Source organism: Chiloscyllium punctatum, chromosome 39, assembly GCF_047496795.1.
Source record: "Chiloscyllium punctatum isolate Juve2018m chromosome 39, sChiPun1.3, whole genome shotgun sequence".
In the NCBI taxonomy this organism is placed as follows: domain Eukaryota; kingdom Metazoa; phylum Chordata; class Chondrichthyes; order Orectolobiformes; family Hemiscylliidae; genus Chiloscyllium; species Chiloscyllium punctatum.
Genome location: NC_092777.1, coordinates 52,806,641 through 52,820,817, shown reverse-complemented (window position 1 = coordinate 52,820,817; position 14,177 = coordinate 52,806,641). Strand labels below are relative to the sequence as shown.

General features: G+C 40.6%; 1 protein-coding gene across 2 annotated transcripts in view; it reads right to left on the bottom strand.

The window, feature by feature from the left end:
- The window catches only part of usp36 (ubiquitin specific peptidase 36), a 76,353-nt gene extending 62,482 nt beyond the window's left edge, over window positions 1-13,871 (bottom strand). The window contains exon 1 of one of the 2 annotated variants that reach the window (XM_072558713.1): window positions 13,600-13,871. The gene's annotated coding sequence lies outside the window, so the exon portion shown is untranslated. Of the gene's footprint in view, window positions 1-13,072; window positions 13,302-13,599 lie in introns of those variants that run through there. The other variant, XM_072558712.1, reaches the window with a different exon arrangement.
- Window positions 13,872-14,177: the final 306 nt, after the last annotated feature.

Sequence of the window (14,177 nt, the reverse complement as noted above, 5' to 3'; positions counted from 1 at the left end):
TTTAACTAAGAAACTAACCACAAAATTAGCTACAACGATTAATTTTAAAGTATAATGGATCTGTTGCTTCTTTGCAAAATGGGAATAAAGATGATGAATACAAAGCAGTAGCACGGATTTTTTTTCACCGGACAAACAAATCAGAGTGAGAACATGTATCCCACATAGAAACATATTAACATTTGCACTTGATTGAGCCATTTCATTCTGACTGCATGAAAAGACGGACTGGTCAGCTTGCACAAATCCAGATTTTACAAGTGTTGTCGGCAATTTAGAAATCATAGAGACTTATGACGTCAATTGGATACCAAAAAAATTGAATCAAATTGAATTTATTGTCATGTGTACTAAGGCACAGTGAAAAGTTTTGTCTTGCAAGCAATCCAGCAGATCACAGAGTTCAGTAGCATAAATAAGTAAATAATAGGTAAACAGTGGCAAAAACAAAAACACAGGTACAGGCGAAATGTTAAGAGTTTGAGAGTCCATTCCGTATTCTTACAACAGTAGGGTAGAAACTGTTTCGAAACCGGCTGGTGCATGTGTTCAGGCTTCTGTACCTTCTCCCCGATGGTATAGGTTGTAGAAAAAAACGACAAGTTAATTTTGATGTCAGGTAAACACATACATTTTGAGGATAAAAAGCAAGAAATTGTATGTTGTTCTTTACTATATTAACTAAGAGGGGTGGAGTCAAATAATGGTGAGTATTAAAAAAGGAGAAAATAATCACACAAAACATTACATTTGTTAACTGCTTCTGTGGTTTTCCACAGAAGGATTGAAATAAGTGGAACGGAAGTACTTAAAAGAGAAAACAAATTAGCGTGGCTAAGTGAGGTGTCACCTACAGAAGTTAACTTAAATGTTTGCTGTAACACATTAATGCAACACCTAAAAGGATGACCGGAGGGTGTTTAGCATTGCGACCACTTTACTAAATATGCACCAAGTTCATCAGACCAAATTGACCCTACACTTCTGCAAAAAAAAGGATTTTCATGTTGGTAGCAAGTGTAGGACCTTAGAGTTCAAATTCTTTATATTTAGCAGCTAAGCATTTGGTTTAAACTGGATGTATGTAGTTTAGGAGTACTCAGTGCTTACAAATAGAGTAAAAAATTATGAGGAAATAGTTCAATCATTTCCAAATCGAAAAAGGTGAGGCAAAGACAATTGAATGGTTGACGAATTTTAATAACTTGATTCAAGGTAAACCATATCAAACAGGTGACTACCAATAAGAGACTGACATGTCAGGGAGAGTTGGAGGAGGAATAAAGAAATTCTTGCTTTTACATTTAAAAGGTTGTAACATCAAGTTGTAAATTAATCATCTTGACAGTACTGTCTGTCATTGCCTGAACTTCATTAAATTTCTCATTTTCAAAATCTTCCAATATTTACAATAGCAAGTTTAATACTGCAATCATTTCCAAAACATAGAAGGGTCTTGAATAAGAAGAATGTCTGAGAAATGACATGACTACAAATCAGGTACATATGTAGAACATAATTTCTCAACTGTGGTATGCACAGGATGCAACAGCAGTCTGTAATTTACCACAAGTAAATAAAACAGATCATGGACTTGAATGACATGCAACATAACTTGTCACTTAGTACAGTAAATCAAAGCTGTGTGTATATTTTCATACTGAGCCAACAGTGGAGTTCAAAAAAGTTACTATTCGTGAATTTATTAAACATTAAATCATTACAAGCAACAACCTCACATTGTCTAATCCACTCCTTTCTGCACAGTATTCCCTCTGGTGGTTGGCCTTACTAAATTCCTTCCTGTCTAACTCAGACCAGCAGCCACCCACCCCATCTTACCAACTCTGTACTTAGTTCCCCAGGATGCTCAAGCACTGGAGAACAAGGCCCTTGGCACTCATGAACTTATTGTTAATGACTGCACCAACATTGCAGCATTTACAAGAACCTAGTTGTGGGTGAATGACACCTTACCTGTTAATGAAGCCTCCCCACCCAGTTGTATCTTTAACCCCTTGACTCAAGAAGAATACCACTGTAGCTGTGTGGCAATGATAATCAGATCTCATTCTGGCATTACCAACTTCTCCTCTCACACTTTCACCTTCTTTCAGTATCTTACCACGTTCCACCCCTCTCCATCTCCCTTCCAATCAGCATTAAATATTCTTACCAAAATATCTTCACCACATTCTCCCTCCACACCAACTTATTTATGAATTGACTGCTCACACTCAATGATTTTAACTTGCATTATAAATGATCTTCCTGTCAGTGTCAACACCCTCTTGTCCTCATCAAATCTCCCCCAACTGTTAACTGCACATCACCCAGACTTTATAACTCAACTTGCTCTTGCTTCTCCCATCATGTTTATCAGGGATAAGGTCACTCCCATGTATCGCTCTCCATTCAATCTTTCATACTGTAACCTCTTCTCTGCATCCAGCTCTGGAAAAATCTCTCTCTGACTCAGAAGCGCTTTTTCAAAATCTGAACTGCTGAGCCCTTGAACTTCGCTTGTAATAATCAAAAGAATGGGACAATTCATTTTGCTGATTTCTCACTAATGTTGTAGCGACTTTATAGCAGAATTTTCCCCTCTTGGCCAGGATTGAGGGCGACATGCTTCCATTCGGTTTATGAGATGCCTGACTCATTCAGTGTGGGATTTGCAGGCTCTGCCAAATGTGGGACAGGTAGACCTTGGACGGTCATGTAGGCAAGTTGCATGGATCTCTGTATAGTCTCTCTAACACTTCAACTTCACTGTTGGCAAACAAATTCTCTCGAGGTATTAGGTAGCTTCCCAAATGAACCTTCATTTTGGTCAGTCACAAGTCAAGAGTCCGAGTGAGTTACTGGAGATGGATGAGCTTTTCTTTATGAATTTTGGAAAAAAAATCCTTTGCACAACATATCAGCCCATATCTGGATATTGCCCAAATATTGCTGCACACAGATGCAAACTGCTGCAGTATCTGAGGAACTGTGAACATTGTGAGATCATCAGCAAATAGCCCCACTTTTGCCATTATGATGGAGGGAAGGTCATCTCTGTGAAGTGATTTAGGATGCTTGGACCTAGGACATCACTCTGAGGAACTCCTGCAGTGATATCCTGGGGTTGTGTAGCCTCCTCCTCCAGTAAGAGCTTCAGCCTGATCAGTTTGTTGTGGGATCGCTTGGCTCTGTCTACCATTTGCTGTTTATGCTCTTTGGCACACAAGCAGTCCTGTGTTATACTTTACCAAATTGATATCTCAGCGTTCACTAACCTTTTAGCCCATTCCTGCTTTTCAGAGCATCACTGTTACTTGTCTATTTACTTAAAAGCTGTTCACCCAGCCATCTTCCAGCTTTAAATAAAAGTGTCACTGCCCCAAAACAGCCATTGCCACCATAACCGAAACAGCCACTACACACAGTGTCTACATAAAAGGCGAAAGTGAGGACTGCAGATGCTGGAGAACAGACTCTAGATTAGAGTGGCGCTGGAAAAGCACAGCAGGTCAGGCAGGAAAATCAACGTTTTAGGCAGGAGCCCTTCATCAATTCCTGCCGTGTTTTTCCATCACCACTCTAATCTTGACAGTGTTTACATATGCTGTATGATTTGCTGAGAGTTACCAATACTTTGTCACATCAAATGGCATGATTTTTGGTCCTTCATGATTGATGTAAACACATTCTCATCTACTTGCAGTACCACACCCACTTAACTCAGAGGAGTTAACCAGATAGATATAAATACACTGTATCAGAATATTTCTGAATACTGATAACAGTAGACCAACATCTTCTACAGACAGTGAGCTTGTGATTAACAATTTAAGTCAGCAGGTCACGATTACTTAGGTGGAAGGGTTCTTTCTCAAGTGGATCAATCATGGGCACCAATTCCTTCCATCAAAACTTCAAAAGTCAAGATACAGATGTGCTTCAGATTATTTTACGTGAATATTTTAACAACTTAGCATGCTACAGCATTTCCAACATTTGCAACACCAAATTCTACATTAAGACTTGTTGGGCCGAATAGCCTGTTTCCACACTGTAGTGAATCTAATTTAAAATGGCCTAAAATCTATTTTTTCCCTCCCTCAAAAGGGTCTAAAATCTGGAGAGCAGCTCAAGACTAGAGCACTCCAACATGCATCAACTTTTTATTGCTCAACACCTGATGATCACGTGGTTCTGTGTTTTTCGACATGTATCCACCTCTTTCAGGTGAGAGCCAATCCATGTTGTGGAGCACAACCGTAACCATATTCTACACACTCCTTGCTGGATTACACCAAACATTCCATCCAGCCACCATTCATTTACTTACTTTTGTACCAATCAATCAACAAACCATCCCAGAAGGTAACTGCAATTGTACAGTGTTCAACACAAAAATTAACAAGCATTCTTCCACATTAACCATTATAAATTATACAATTAATCCTATTTATAAATAATTGTTGTACAATGTTATTGTGAAATATCCCTCAAGAACTACTACATGTTCAGTAGAAAAACAGCTGCATCATTGGTTAATCTGTACAAAAGTCTCCACAGACCCCATTTTGAGAAGCTCAGAAATGAAAAGTAGAATATCGTGGATACCGGAAATGCTGGAGAAACTGAGAAACTCCAGGTTTGAAGTGATACCAGATTTGAAACATTCTGTTTCTAATTCACATCTGTTGCTAGATCTGCTGAATTTCTCCAACATTTTCTGCTTGCTTGAGAATCACTAATTTAAGAAGATAAATGCTTTTAGAGCAAGAAATTTTGAATAGTCAATGCACATCAGACACTGTTCAAATACACAGTCATATAGTCAGAGATCTACAGCACAAAAAAAAGGGCTTTTATTATGCGCTCACCAGTCAAAAACCACCCAACTATTCCATTCCCATTTTCTAACATTTGGTCCCGAGCTTTGGTCATTCCCAACATTCCCTGAACAAATTCCCAGTTATTGATTGTCTTCTCACAAGGAGAAATTCCTTCACCCAGGGAGTGGTGAGCCTGTGAAATTTACTACCAGAGAAAGCATTCAAGGCCAAAACATTGTTTAATTTTAAGAAAAAGGCTAAATGGATCAAAGGATATGCAGGTAAACAGGAACAGGCTGAGTCACATGATCATATTGAACAGTGCAGCAGGCTCGAAGGGCCAAATGGCTAATTCCTGCTACTATTTTCTTTGTTTTCATATTTTTCAAAATAATTAAGCAGGAGAATTCCACCACTTACACAATATAAATTGCTTTTTGTGGGCACTGGTGGGGTTGAGGGTGCTGGAGAAGACTTTTAATTTTAGCCTTTATATTCAAATCGACATGGGGCTTGATGGTTAAGAGTAGAGATGTCTTATCAGCTGTTCTAGTTGTTGGCGAAGCCATATGTGAAGTACTAAGAGTAGTTTTCCCTTATTTAAGGAAAGAGATCACTTAATTTGAGGAATTTCTTGGGGGAGGGGGTGTGGGGAGATTGTCTTATGATCAAAGGCTAAACAGGTTGGGACTCTTACTCATTGGAATTTAGAAGAATGAAAAGTCATTCACTGAAGCGTATGGTTTTCCTAAGGAGCTTGGCAAGGTAAGTGTTGAGAGGATGTTTCCCCTCAAGTACTGTCCCACTACACACAAGGTGAAGAACCCTGAAGGTTGATCACAGGCCTGGAAGATATTGATGATAATTCTAGCTCCAGTCAATTCATCATAAAAACATGTCACAATGGCTGTACCAGATGATTCAAATACATCATTCTGGAAAACTGGCCTTGAAGTAAGAGACTACAAAGATGTACGTGATGGGTGCTGGACAAAATATAGGTTTCGAGAGAGCAAGAGTGAGTTTTACAGCAAATTCGAAATCATTTAGTATAGCAGCCATCAAGAGGAGTTATATACTTATGTTGAAGGGCATGGGGAAATCAAGGGAGCAGGAGTTGTATCTCCGATATTAGGCAGGCTTATGGAAAATGAGGAAATTAGTAAATGGGAAAAATCTACAAGATGGATGTTCACAACCAGAGTGGCTGTTATGTTCAGCCCACGGAACAGGGGAAGATGAACTGCATACGTAACCTTAAAAGTACAGTGGAGAACAAACATGGGAGACAGGGTTCACTGAAATAAGGACAGAAACACAGGTGGTCACTGTCCTACTACACATGACCATTTTCTGTCTGCCCTCCATCTTGTAGCCACTATTGTGCAAGCAAAGATTGAAACTCTTACTGCACAGAAGTACTGTTCCTACCTAGAGGCCAGAAGGTAAGGTTAATGTCCAACTAGCCTCAGGAATTTGCTATAACACAGTTGAACAAGTTGATTAAAATAATACATCAGCAAAACTGTCCCTCTAATAATTTAGTGGGAATCAGTACAAAAACGACCAAAATTCTATTTCAAAAGATCGTGAGCCTCAGACTAGTGGGTATTCTACAGCACTGTGCCAAGAAGAATGAGTTAACCATGGCACTTTTACAACTGCAAGAATCACAAACATTTCAGATTTTAGGTGGGGTGAAAAGGTGCAGTTGGGATTGGAGGAAACTCCATAATAAGGTCACACCACTGAAGGCAATTCAGTGCATCAACATCACGAGAAAATATTTTCTCTTCACTACCAATATTTTATACTGCTCTTTCTTACAGTCCTTGGGTTCTAGCAGCTCAGCTGCTGGTTTGCATAGTACAATTTCCACCCGTTACCATGCCCCTACTTTGTCCAAGCACTCAGCTATAACAGTGCAAATACAACTAAACATGTCGCTACCAGAGGAACCAATTGCAAAAGACACAGCTCAAGAATTAAACCCACCACTTATCTGGGCAATTTAAGTAGTTTTTATACCACAGTGTAAATACCTCTACTTAATTCCCAACACACCACGACCCATGCGGAGAGTCCTTCTTGTCATCTTACGAAACTGGGATACGTTTTTAAAATCAAGATGAATGTGAACAAGTGACAAATTGTACAGAGTTATAGAGATGTTCAGCACAGAAACAGACCCTTCAGTTCAACATGCCCACGCCGACCAGATATCCCAACCCAAACCTAGTCCCACCTGCCAGCACCCGGCCCATATCCCTCTGAACCCTTGTTATTCATATACCCATCCAATTGCCTCTTAAAATGTTGAAATTGTACAGCTGCCACCACTTCCTCTGGCAGCTCATTCCATACAAGTACCACCCTCTGTGTGAAAAAACTGCCCCTTAGGTCTTTTATATCTTTCCCCTCTCACCCTAAACCTATGCCCTCTAGTTCTGGACACCCCAACCCCAGGGAAGAAAGACTTTGTAGATTTACCTATCCATGCCCCTCATGATTTTATAAGTCTCTATAAAGTCACCCCTCAGCCTCTGACACTGCAGGCAAAACAGCCCCAGCGTATTCAACCCCTCCCTATAGCTGAAATCCACCACATAGATAAATTGTTATCTAGCCAATTAAACTGCTCATGATCAACTCGAAAACAAAGTTTTAGAAAGAAAATTTCAACCAATTCCAGAAACACGATAACCAATGTAATTGCTCATTTCAGACTCAAAGTCAATTTAACTCAATCGCCTATATGCATTTTCTGTCTATTTCCATCAAACACTGACCATTAATCAGATCTTATTAAACCAATCCAACGCTGAGCAATACTCTCGCTGCTCTGCAGGTTCTTGCAGAATTAGCCTAAATTCTTTTATTCCTTCACATCATAATTTATCATACTAATCACTGTAGACAGTTGGCAAATAACCTTGACATCAAGCAGCAGGGACTTATTTGGACGAAGCAGCCAATATTTGTTAACAATGAAAGTGAATGGAGGCAGAGTATTCAAACAGTTTAAGCTGACCCACAACAACCACATAAGTGTTAAAGTAACCACCTCACATCTCCAAGCAGTACAAAAAGGGTACTGATACCATTTTAGCATCTGTCAAAGAACAGTCACCAAGAAAAGAAGATAGCAGGAACACAAGAGATTGAGGTGCTGTAAGAATCAAAGAGAGTCTATTTGTAACAGTATACTTAACTGACACATTAGATTACAGGTGAGATCCAAAGTTGTCACCTTAAGGTTTTGAATGCCCATTGTTCGCAAGTGGACTCATTCGTATGCATTCTCGTCACATCTGATAAAGTATAACTACCTTAAGTGTGTGTCAATGACCGACAAAATGCACACAAAGCACAATTCCCACAGAATCCATTGGGATAATGAAGAATACCCTGGCAGTCAAAATGAAGGATATAACAAATGAGAAGTCACATTCAGCCACTCAGACTCAGGGGAGATGATGCTCCACAGCTGCAACAGTTCAAGCTGCACACATCTTCCACACCTTTTAAACAAACTGTCAACTGTTTCTGTGGCTCCCTGAATATCTGGTTCCGAAAAATTCCAATATGCTTTTCAAAATGGGCGATTAAATAGCTCATCCTAAAAAACCAACACTTGCACTGAAATACAGAGTAAGTAAAAATGCTGGAAATATGGAGGTCAGGCGACACCTGAAAAGAACAGAACAGTTAATGTTTCAGGCCTGATGAATAATAATAATTTTCTCACAGCTGCAATATGCAATATATTCTAAGGCGATTCTCAGAGAACAACAGAGACATAGGAGATCGGGAGAGAATCAGTTCGCAAGGCCGACTTGCATTTGCTTACAGCCACTGAGACAGAAAGCTCAAGACAACTGAGAACTTTGACCCTGAAGGGGATGAAAGTTGAACAAAGTGTTTGAACTAGGACACAAGGGTGAAGGCAATAACTGAGATAACGCAAAGCAAATGTCATGAAGGGATCCGTAATGAACAAATCTGAAATAAATCTCACCCTGAAGCAGAGACAAATAACATGCCAAAACAAGCCTCTCAACAATTTATTCAATTGTTTCACTTTAATAACTTTCAATTATTTTGCTTCATTAAAATATCAAGCTACCAAATGGAGGGCCTGAAAACAATGTGAACACCTTAGACTGTGTTAAATCAGAAATTTAACATAGCAATGATTACTAATTGTAAAAATATTTAAATCAAGAATCATTATATTAACACAATCAACACCACTAACTGCTGACACAAGCAGGATTAATCTGAATTCCATTTTGAAAGTAGCAGTTACGTATGATGCTGTGTCCCAATATTGCAATTCACCGAGTGAGCAGGCATGTGCTTGCATGTACTATGCTTTCCTGAGCTTTCACACTGAGGAAAACATTCAGTCAAGGCCATACATTCATCTCAAACTCATCTTGGTGAGTCTCGGCACCCTTTGGCAAACGGTTTCAAGTAGATACTGGCAGAGGGGTAATCCAGAAACAGAGGGGTCCCAATAACAAAATAACATATATTAAAAATAAAACTGGAAATTAATGGAAAATAAAGCATACATGATTATATTAGATCGACAGCGCCCAGAAACAATTTAAAGTCTGTGAAATCAACCAGTTAATGATGATGTGGAAATGCCAATGTTGGACTGGGGTGGACAAAGTTAAAATCCCACAACACCAGGTTATAACAGGTTTATATAAAAGTGCAAGTTTTCGGATTGAATATATCGAACAAACCTAGCTTGCTGTCAAGTCTTTCTATTCAACTTGGAATCTGCAGTCGATTTTAAAAAATGAAAGGCTTAACAACAATCTAGGTTTGGTCAACATATCATTTCAGTTGCATGAAACTAATCTTTTGCTATAAATTCTGGGTCTTATGATCCTGCCCCACAGCTGCCTGATGAAGGAGTAGTGCTCTGAAAGCTTGTACTTCCAAATAAACCTGTTGGACTATAACCTGGTATTGTGTGATTTTCAATTAATTATTTAATGACATTCCCATTACAGTGAGATTGAGGAACAATGGAAGGAATATTAGTGTACAAAAGTTGACTTCAATTATTTGCTCTACTCCATTTTTGAAATACAGTTCAATCATCTGTGTTGTCATAGCTTATTTTTCAGCCTTGCATTACTTTAATCAGGGCACACAACTCATTGTTATTTTTCAAACAATGATGAAAGATCCCAGATAAATCAGTTACTATTCATTCTTCAGAGTATGAGTATATGTCACAGAGGATGAATATAATCCAATTGGAAAATAACTGAAGAAGACATGGAACAAACAATTGAACACAGCCTCATGCCAGATACTCATATTCCATGACTTCCTCATCCTGTTTAACTCCTAGTGACCCAGTGTAAACATTTGCAGTGATTGAGGAAATCAGTTCCCAAGTACCACCTCAAGGATCAAAAAAATAAGATCAATAAACATGGGCAATAGCAAAAGCCATATAGGTTCACAGCTCCAGTACAAAACTGCATGAAAAAACTGCAAAGCATTTCCTTTCTCTTCCCCACCTCCATCCCCCGCCCTTACTCCAGCTCCTTTGAAGAAAATGATTTCTGCCTAATAAAATTTCAGAAGAAATAGCCATTGGGGTAGGTACAGAAAGAATGAGTCCAGAAAGGAGCAATTTCAGTCACTGTACATCAAAACATTGGGGGGAGCTGGGTAGTTCTTCTCTGTGAAGTTCAAGTGGAATTTGACTGATGCGTTGAGAATTCATAGAATCCCTGCAGTGTGAAAACAGGCCATTCAGCCCAACAAGTCCACACCAACCCTATGAAGAATAATCCACACAGATTCGTTCCCCCACCCTATATTTACCCCTGACTGCACCTAACCCATACATCCCCGAATACTACGGGCAATTCAGCATGGCCAATTTTGCCTCAGCTGCACATCGTTGAGCTGTGGGAGTAAAACGCAGAAGTGGGGAGAATGTGCAAACTCCACACAAACAGTCGCCCGAGGCTGGAATTGAACCTGGGCCCCTGACACTGTGAAGCAGAAGTGCTAACCACTGAGCAATCATGCCACCCTCGAGGTATCTGAAGAGAAATTTTATCGGTGGGAAAGTCAAGAAGCAAATGACATTGATTTAAGGTGAATGGGGGAAAAACAAAGCAAAGACAACACAGGAAAATCTGAAATAAAATAGTAGAAGGCTGGCAAAACACAGCGGGTCAGTAAGTATCTGTGGAAAAAAGCAGAGTTCCCTGGAAAGGCAGAATGGCATTTTCTGTGCAATAAACATTGTTTGGTTCAATTGTACATTTGTGTACATCAGCTTCAAATATCTGAGGATCATTCTCTCTCACTTCTAGCAGAGATCAGAGAGGAGCCAACCAATATGGAAATCAATCATTCCTCCCTACCTTACCGGGCAGCAGGAAGCCAAATCCTTTCACCACCCTGGCAGTGATCAACTATTCTGTCCAGCTGAGTGTTTAAAACAGGAGCCCTCCAGACACAGTATGACACAGAATTAACCATTAAAACAGAAGGACACAGGGGTTCCCAACATGCTCTATGGTCCAATCTTTTATATCAACTGAGCAAGTGCAGTCGCAGGAAGGTAGGATAGTGAAGACGCAATTTGGTAAGCTTTCCTTCATTGGCCAGTGCATTGAGTGTAGGGGTTGGGAGGTCATGTTGAAGCTGTACAGGACATTGGTTAGGCCACTTTTGGAATACTGCATGCAATTCTGGTCTCTCTGCTGTAGAAAGGATGTTGTGAAACTTGAAAGGGTTCAGAAAAGATTTACAAGGCTGTTATCAGGGTTGGATGGTTTCAGCTACAGGGAGAGGCTAAATAGGCTGGGGTATTCTCCCTGGAGCATCAGAGGCTGAGGGGTGACCTTACAGAGGTTTATAAAATCATGAAGCATATGGATATGGTAAATAAACAAAGTGTTTTCCCTAGGATGGGGGACTTTAAAAATACGACAAAAAGTCTTGAAGTGAGAGGAGAAAGATTTAAATATGACAGGAGGGGATTTTTTTTTAAACACAGTAGTTCTTATCTGGAATGAACTTCAAGAGAAAGTGATGGATACAGTTACAATATTTAAAAGACATTTGGCTAAGTATAGTAATAAGAAATATTTGGAGGGATAAAAGGCAGGAGGGACTAGTTTAGCTTTGGATAATGGTTGGCATGGACTGGTTGGACCGAAGGGTCTGTTCCATGCTGCAAAATTTAATAACTCTACAAATCAGCTCCTCTTACTGAAAGCTGATATGAAGGTTCAAGTGATTGAGGAAACAATGATTTTTCTTCCTTGGCAGTGGTAAATGTAAAAAACATTAAACAACATTTCAAAACAAAAGCAGTTCACAATACAATTAATTATTTTGAAGAGTAGCTATAAATATGGAGTGCTGTTTGCTCAAACATTTTTACAACAGTAAGATAAATCGGATAAATGCTCAGTTAATCTATTTTGAGGGTGAAATATTGCGCAAGACACTGAAAACCAACTATTATTTAGTTCACTGGGATCGTTCACGTCTACCTTAACAGGCTAGTGGGAATCTGAACTAAATATCTCATGTCAATGACACCTCTGCCATTAACTCCCACACTGCTGTACTGATGTGTCATCTAAACGACAGAATTAAGGCCTAACGTGCTGCTTAAACCCACCAACTTCTGACTCGTGCATGAGTGCAACCAACAGAAACAAGCCACTTTCTGTTTTTTAAAAACGGGTTTTGCCAAACGGAAAGAGATTAGTCCGGGATTGTAGGCCGCTCCTTTCAAAAAAAAAATTAACTGAGCGTTGCTGTTTTTGACCCTTTCTCGACACGTGCAAGTACATAAAACCAATATCCATTAGCCAATGGTTCGAAATGTCTTTCACAGGTCTGCAACTTTGTGGCTTACTCCTAAAATATGCTTAATACACACACGAAAACAACTAACGGCCGAACGATTTCAGAAATGTTCAGTGCCTCAATCGGGAAATAAAACTATAAAAGGATCGTTTCGTCGTCATCGGATAACTAACTAATAATAAACAATCAAATGCTGACGAGTACAAATTCTTGAGGATGAATCTGTGGGCGCAATGTATTGATTTCGATGGAAACCCGCGACGGGCGACTTACATAATCGCTCGAAAGGCGCACGCTTGACTCCGACATGCAGCAAACCAGCACGTGTTAAACCCCACTAACCCCCTCAGCCCCGGGAACACGGCACTAACCAGCCAAGTGTGAAAGTCAGGGTCAAGCTCTTCACAAGCCGCTCCAGCCTCAAACACAATGACAGCGCGAAGAGACGCCGGGAGGGTGAAGATTAGCCATCGCGCCGGCCGCTTCAGTCCAAAACAGTCAGACTGCGGTGATCCTGGACCTGACGATCCCTGGCTGGGCCGGCGGATACTTTGTAGCCGCTTCCTCGCGAAGCGCCGATCACACACACACACACACAAACACCGCCCCGCCCCTTCTTTGAGTGGCAGTGCGCTGAACCAATCAGTACCAGGGTCCGCCGGACACCCCGCCCACATGGATCGCAGGTCCACAAACCGGACCAATCAGGGGCGGCCGAGTCCCGGCAGCAGGCCGGGAAGCCTCGCGCTCGCTCAGTGTATCCATTCTCCGCCACATTCTGCAACACTGCGCTACAATGTAGCAACGCTTTCACCTCCAAAGACAGGCACACACTGCAGCAGCAGCTCGACTCATTTCCTACTGCCGTGGAGGGAGCAAAACAAAATGTCAGGATTACCTGGTCAGAATGAACGGGGCGAGCACTGCAGAGCCGTTTCACATCATGGACTCAGCGCTCAGCTGCGCTGGTGGACATCCGGGAAAGCCAGCAGTAAACAGCAATGATTGATGGGTGAAAGTGAGGACTGCAGATGCTGGAGATATGGCGCTAGAAAAGCACAGCAGGTCAGGTAGCATCCGAGGAGCAGGAGAGTTATTGTTGGGTGGCATATCTAGTGAATGGGCGCACGTCTGTCCCCAGAGACAACAAAAACTGCTGGTGACGGAGTTGCTTCGATATGATCTGTGGAGTCTGATGAGAAAGGGGTGGTTAAAAAAATTAGGAGCTCAGCCGGATAAATCTTCAGTTACATGTTCAAATTTTGTGCTTTTCAAACAACCTTGCTGAAGACCTGTCTCATGAATACACACTAATGCGAATAAATATGGCACAAATTTACTCTCCCTACTCCCAGAGATTGTGAAAAAATTCTTAGGATCCTGATTTGACAAAAATACTTCATCAGCTAAAATGTCCTGTGGTTGTTAAATAAACGATACAAATGACAGTCCTTTCTTTGCAGATTCCTTTGAGTC